At 42.0% G+C, this 6,452-nt stretch overlaps 1 long non-coding RNA gene across 1 annotated transcript in view; it reads right to left on the bottom strand.

Moving 5' to 3' along the window:
- Positions 1-124: 124 nt before the first annotated feature.
- Positions 125-6,452, bottom strand: part of LOC117539374 — an 8,545-nt gene continuing 2,217 nt past the window's right edge. The window contains exon 3 of the long non-coding RNA XR_004567994.1: positions 125-194. This is a non-coding gene — a long non-coding RNA (uncharacterized LOC117539374). The remainder of the gene's footprint in view (positions 195-6,452) is intronic.

Raw genomic sequence — 6,452 nt, 5'->3', positions numbered from 1 at the left:
GGTGAGGGGGGAGCGCGCCTCAGAGCACCATCACAGGCAGGGCGGGAGGTGAGGGAGGGGGAGCGGCGGCTCAGAGACCATCACAGCAGGGGGGAGGTGAGGGGGGAGCGGCTCAGAGACCATCACAGCAGGGGGGAGGTGAGGGGGGAGCGGCTCAGAGACCATCACAGCAGGGGGGAAACCACAGCGAGGCTCTGAGAGGGGAACACACAGGATTCAATCTCAATCTTTAGTTGTTCATATAGCACATTCAAAACAACCTCAGTGCTGAACAGCGAACACATAGAATATATAAAACAACACAAAGGAGTCAAATAATAAAACAACAACTGGAAACATATAAAAACATTGTGCGCTCTTGAATGCAGGTATTTTGTGTATTTGTACATATATCTCCGCTAAAAGAAAACTAGCATTACAATTACTGGGTTGATTAAGCGTTCATAAAGAATCGTGACCACTACGATAAAGTGGTAACAGCTGTGATCGTAGTGTGTAAGTACTCTGTGTTTGGTGTTTTGATGAATGGGGGATGGGGAGGTCGCCATCTAGTGGCCGAATGTTATCACTGCTATATGTAGGTCTTCTTCCGTACTTATGTATAGAAAAACATTTGAATGCAGGACTTTAACTAGAAGAGTATTTATACTAACTGTATATCTGCGTTAAAAAAAACATGACGCTAATTTAATTGTGTTAATTAGGCAGTCTGTGATTATTCTTGACCGCGTACGATTAAGTTGCTAGCTAGCTCACAGCGGCAACTTTTTGTGGAATTTGAGAGGACTCTACCTCGTTGAAATTAACGACATGGCAGTTTACTGAAGAGAGTATAATGAAATATATATTTATAAGTGTTTAGTGTTTGGTGTTTTGATGTGAGGTCGCCATCTAGTGGCCAAATGGTATCATGTCTATATTTCTGTCTGATTTTCTGTGTGGAAATTCTTAATTGCAGATATTTTGCTAGTGTATTTGTACATATATCTCCACTAAAAGAAAACTAGCATTACAATTACTGGGTTAATTATGATAAAGTTGCAAGCTAGCTATCAGCGGTGACTTTTCTGTGAAATTTGAGACGACTACCTAGTTAAAATTAATATGAAGTAGCTTAAAGGTGGGGTAGGTAACTTTGGAGAAACCAGCTCGAGTGCGCTGAATTTGAAAATACACAGCCGGTGTCAGTACCAGATATGTTCGGGCTACCAGATATGTTCGGGTGTATTTCCGTCGCATCCGTCATCCGTCATATCCGTCTACTCACCTCCCTCTGCTCCCAGCGCTCTGCTGCCACACACCGGCCGTCTGCGGAACTGCAGCCGGAGGAACTCGGTACAGCTTGTTATGTGTGAACGATCTAGATCCCTCCGCTTCCCCATAATGACCGCGAAATTCTTTCCAATGAAAGTAGCTAGCCGCAATAGCTCCAAGATTGCTATATCTACTTTGTAGGTCGCCAAGTTGGCATCATTGACAGTTCGTCTCTGAAAGCCTCTAAAGCTCTGCAACAAAAAAGGTTCATTATGAATGTAAATACTATACATGGTAATGCAGCAGGGCAGAGTGCGATGAGGCAGGCAGGCAGAACCAGATTTATTTCTAAATATTTGTCGATCAATATTAGGCTACACTAATATAAGGCTACTAGTATTATGATATTACTGCAATAATATTCCAGTGGTGGCTGCTTAAGGTTGTTTCTGGCTCGATTGATCCAAACATTGTCCAAAGCTCAAAATGTATTGTAACAGATGTAAGAAATCTCAAAATGTACAATATGTTTTGATCCAACACAATATTCAGATTCAATCCATATATGTTAGGGTTTTTTTAAACAACATTTTCACCACAATAAATAGACTGCCTTCTCTCCAGCTCACCGCACACAAAGGGGGGGGGGGCATCTGTATTAACGGGTCAGTCTATAAGCACTCTAACAGCACCATAAATTACATTTAAACAACCACAAAAAAACAATTATTGTTTCCGATATTGATTTAACGAGATGCTGTTATAACATGGAAACGGCTTAATTTAAAAAAATAAGCTTCAAAAATGTTTTATGAAGCACACTGGGTACAGCCCTGTAATACATGTGTTCCGTGTGTATATAGTCTTACGCAAGAAACACATAGCATGAACAGACTGCAACAAAACCAGTCTTACAAAACAGACTTCTGCTAAACTGGTGCAGAAGCAAAGCATCTGCCTTAGATGAAGTTCACACAGAACTGTGGAAAAGGGAGAACATCTGTACTTGCTTTCAACGACATGATCAGGCTTATATATTATAAAAGTGTTGGCTAAAGTAACGCAGAATATATATATTTTTTAATTGTAAATAATTAGAAACATTATTTATGTGCACAAGTACACACACATAACAAGCTGTACCGAGTTCCTCCGGCTGCAGTTCCGCAGACGGCCGGTGTGTGGCAGCAGAGCGCTGGGAGCAGAGGGAAGTGAGTAGACGGATATGACGGATGACGGATGCGACGGAAATACACCCGAACATATCTGGTAGCCCGAACATATCTGGTACTGACACCGGACTCAGATGAAAATATTCGTGCTGGCCAAACGGCGGTACTACACTTCCGTTTGGTTGCTGGGCCCGGAAACACTTTTTCCCATTGACTTACATGGGGAAAGAGTGGTCTGTAACTCGTTGGATAATTTTTTTTTAAACTAAATAAACTACCCAGTATGAACACTTGTATAGCCCTTATTGAAAACATTCGGTCCTCAAGTTGTAAAAATGTGCTAATAACGTTGTTCTGAGAGTTATTTCCCTCTGCATTATGAACGCGCATCTAACCCACGGGACCGCGCCGCCCGGCACGTTCATGTTACGTGTCCCAACCAAACAGGGAGGGTGGGGGCTGGAGCTATTGGAGCTACAACGAGCCGTTAAAGGCAGAGAGTGAAATTCAGTGAATACACGTAGTTTACAGAGATGCTGTTTGAGGAATCAATGTGAGTTGTGTTTATCTTTACCCATGGATGCACAATAAGAACGGACCCATATCAAATAGGCAAAGTTGACGTTCAGCAGGGCGGCGGGTGCTGTAGGCTATGAAGGCTAAGCCTTCCCAAATATTTGTGTAACTGCATCCTGGTAAAATAAAAATATAATGTCTTTGACATTAGCGCTGCTATGCAGCCACCTGTGCCCTGCACCACGAAGCCAGTTCAACAGACCCTGGATATGCTAGAGTTATCTTAACTATCCCTAACAAACGAGATCTCGCTTAGCGGTCCTACGGCGCTGGTTATCAACTCGGTAAATCAAGCCAGGGTTTCTCTCTCCAGCTGAGAGCGCGTTCACGTGAAAGGGGCGGGGTTAGCAACATTTGACCAATCACAAACAGGGACAAGTGTACTGACAGCGCAACATCATACTTCATTAATGAAAAGTAAACTAATATTAGACAAATATGAACTTTAAACATCCATGATGACTTAAACATATAATCCAGGATACAAGCCACAGAGTTGCACCTGCAAGGTGAATACAGAACAACGTGTTGAAAAATAAACTACCGAGTGTTTGAAAGCGTACAACAGTTTTATTATACTGCCCCATCTAAAACACGAGGGGATCTGACTTTATTACATTTGAGTTGAGTGTTTCGTCAACTTAATGTGTTGCTTAAAATAATCCGTCTGCATCCAGTATATGAGACAATGTAACTAAGTGTTGCACGGCCAGATACGGCTCGAGAAGCTGACTCAGATAAGGAAATATTGTGATATCGATGTGAGATCGATGATCTGATTGATGATGTGATGTCAGTGTGATATGAATGATAAGTGCGACACGTCGGCGTCTTCTCTGCATACGGCAGTTTAAACTGCATTACCTTTTTCCTGTAATATGACTTGATAGATTTAAACTCCGCACACTGAGCTCTGATCGGTCAGCAGGCGGTGCTTTCACTGAGTTGATCTCTTTTCTATAGACGCCGGAGGCGGGCAGCGTAAGATGAAAAAAAAAGTTATTAAGCCTTCCCAAACCTGAGCCTCACGCGCCGCCTATGTCTTTACCCATGGATGCACAATAAGAACGGATCCATATCGTCTCACTGCCATCCCACGGAGCTGTAATAATGGATATATTGCACATGTTTGCTGTAATTCATTGTCATACTACATGGGCTGTATGATTACATCTTGTACCGTAAATGTTGTATTAAATAAAGTTAATATTACTTATTATTATAAGTATATATATTATTAGCTTGCACATCTTCCGGCGCAAACTGAAAACTCATCTCTTTCGACTCCACTTCCAGCGATAGAACTATTAACAAAGCACTTATATACTAATAAAGGACTGGCTTATCTAAAGCCAGTTGAGTAGCACTTGAAATGTTTTTGCTCTATGAAGCCTGATGTACTTTATGATTCTGTTTTCTTCAAGGTTGTATTTTGTTGGTTGAATGCAGTTATTGTAAATCGCTTTGGATAAAAGCCTCAGCTAAATGCAATGTAATGTAATGTAATATATATTATATATATATATATATTAGGGCCGGGACTCGATTAAAAAAATTAATCTAATTAATTAGAGGCTTTGTAATTAATTAATCGAAATTAATCGCATTTTTAATCACATAAATATTTGACCTGAGAACAGTGAGAAGCAATTTTTTTCACATGGATTTTAGTATACCATTAGGCGCATTCACACCGCAGTACTTTTCCCACAAAGGTTCATGAGAACTCTTTGAACCTGGGGGAGGATTAGGCAAATGAAGCCGCTGACGTCACTTCTTCTTCTTCTGCTTTGGGTTTACTGGCAGGCCGCAAACCACTTCACGGCGTATACTGCCGCCCAAAGTCCCCGGCCGGAAGTCCCCGGAGTTGGGGACTGGCTTCAGTAGAAGCTGCTGGGAGTCCCAGCAGCTTCTACTGAAGCCTTCCGAGTAAATCGCCAGAACGCCGAGACCTCCTCATCTCCACCGCTCCCATGTTTTATTTTGTGTTGCCATAAGTTAGTCTCTCTGCGTTTCTGCACTGGGATAATGCTAATGCTAATAATGCTAATGCGAGGATAATAAAATGGCGGCTTCACAAACCTTTTTGGGAGTTTTACGGGGCGTGGTTTGCAATCCGCCCAGCCAATCAGACATATAGCTCTTTTCTCACAAGAGAGCCGCACGAAAGTCCCTGCTCTCTAGCAGCTCTCTGCTCTCTAGCAGGGACTTTCGTGGGGGTAAAAAGGTTCTCATGAACTCATTTTAGTACCGGCTCTTTTTGGTGTGAACGCGATAAAAGAGGCTAACGTCCACGCTAGCTTCCACGCTAGCTGCTATATGTTTTGCATCGAGGTGATACTTGAGGCTTGATGTGCTGCGGTGATATGCGAATTCCTTTTTGCATAATTTGCACACAACCGTGCTCTTATCGACGCTTCCATCCGTCCGTTTTTTAAAACAACATTTCCCACTGTTGTTCACTGTGGTTTGTTGTTGTCTGAAGTCATGAACGTTAGTTGGTGCTCCAGTATAATCGGTACGCCTGAAACTCATCCAGTGAGAAACGTTCCGCGGTGCAAAAATAAGTGCGATTAAAATGCGTTAATTTTTTTAACGCGTTAATTTTTGTGTAATTAATTAATCTTAATTAACGCGTTAAAGTCCCGGCCCTAATATATATATATATATATATATATATATATATATACAGTGCAATAATTCTTTCATGCTAAATGAAGCTCTGTTGCTTGGATATCACTAGATCCTGTTACAGCGTAATATAAGTACATACCGATTGATGTGTACATTAGCATAATTACTAGCTAGCCGCTAGCTGCTAACTGCCGCCTCGTTAATATCAAATCCATCATAATAACAATCCATTACCATGCTGTCATGAACGCGCGGTGCTGTTACGTGTAAATTGACGTGCTTGATGTGAAAGAGCATTTTGGTTAAAGTTGTGCATGCTCTATGAGTGCACATACGGGTACTTCTCAGGCCTGCTGGGTAATCTGTGACGTTTCACTCTCTCAAAAGTTGGGCCATTTTATCATCATGCGCTAATGAGCAGCTCTCATAGGAATGAATGAGGCCCCGCCTCCCACGCTGTATCCAGTTCTTATTATACATCCATGATCTGGTACTGACACCGGAAAAAATCTGCCACTTCCTCACAGAGCCCCTCCTCCAACACACACGAACCAAGCGGCAAACTCTGGGGAACAGCCGGGAAGCCAATACGGAAGTGCCACACACTGCAGTTCATACATGGGCCGCTAGGGACTGGCTGCAGAAAGGAGCAATTTCCATAGACCCCCATGTTAAAATGCCCAACTTTACAGCAGAAAAAAACATGTTTCTACCCCTGGAAGCAATAAATATTATTATCGATATAGTTAGATTCCACCTTCATGATTATGAATCTGTGAGTGAATTGTTTTCTAACACGACCCTTTTATTTATATT

This window comes from Gymnodraco acuticeps, unplaced genomic scaffold (assembly GCF_902827175.1).
Source record: "Gymnodraco acuticeps unplaced genomic scaffold, fGymAcu1.1, whole genome shotgun sequence".
In the NCBI taxonomy this organism is placed as follows: domain Eukaryota; kingdom Metazoa; phylum Chordata; class Actinopteri; order Perciformes; family Bathydraconidae; genus Gymnodraco; species Gymnodraco acuticeps.
The sequence above is the reverse complement of the archived record's forward strand: the minus strand, read 5'-3'. Positions and strand labels throughout refer to the sequence as shown.